Source organism: Austrofundulus limnaeus, unplaced genomic scaffold (assembly GCF_001266775.1).
Source record: "Austrofundulus limnaeus strain Quisiro unplaced genomic scaffold, Austrofundulus_limnaeus-1.0 Scaffold111, whole genome shotgun sequence".
Lineage (NCBI taxonomy): Eukaryota > Metazoa > Chordata > Actinopteri > Cyprinodontiformes > Rivulidae > Austrofundulus > Austrofundulus limnaeus.
Window position 1 is genome coordinate 518688 of NW_013952513.1, and position 732 is coordinate 519419.

Consider the following 732-nt stretch of genomic DNA (forward strand, 5'->3'; position numbering starts at 1 on the left):
TGCTCTCTTAAGACTTATTGACTTTTTACAGCCGTATTTGAGTTCATATATTGTCGCCTAATGGATAAGTGACACACATACAGTATGAACAAAATGCATGACAGACAGCTTTCACTGTCAGCTGTTAACATTAACATTCATTAATGACAATTATAGATCTCAGTTAGTGCTTCTAAATTTAGCCTATAAATTTAACAAGTGCTAATGCACTAATAAACTGAGGCAGCCGAAATGAGCTTCCTTCGTACGGTGGCCGGGCTCAGCCTTGGAGATATGGTGAGGAGCTCCATCATCCAGTGGGAGCTCGGAGTAGAGCCGCTGCTCCTCCACATCGAAAGGAGTCAGCTGAGGTGGTTCGGGCATCTGGTTAGGATGCCTCCTGGAAGCCTCCCTTTAGAGGTGTTCCAGGCACATCCCACTGGTAGGAGTCCCCGAGGAAGACCCAGGACTTGCTGGAGGGATTATGTATCTTCTCTGACCTAGTAGAAGCTAACACTAACAGCTAAGATGACTATCACACATCTGTCTCCTTCCACCTGAACATTAGTGGGACTGACAAACATGTTATTAGTTTGTTAGTTAGCCATTAGCAAACTTCAAAACCTAATTTAGCAGAAGGTAATTTGCCCACTAACAGCTAACTAAACTAGCAGCAGCAGGTTGTTTAGTTAGCTGTTAGCGGACTGAAAAGTTGGTTTAACCTAATTTAGCAGAAGTTAATTGGTTCAGCAA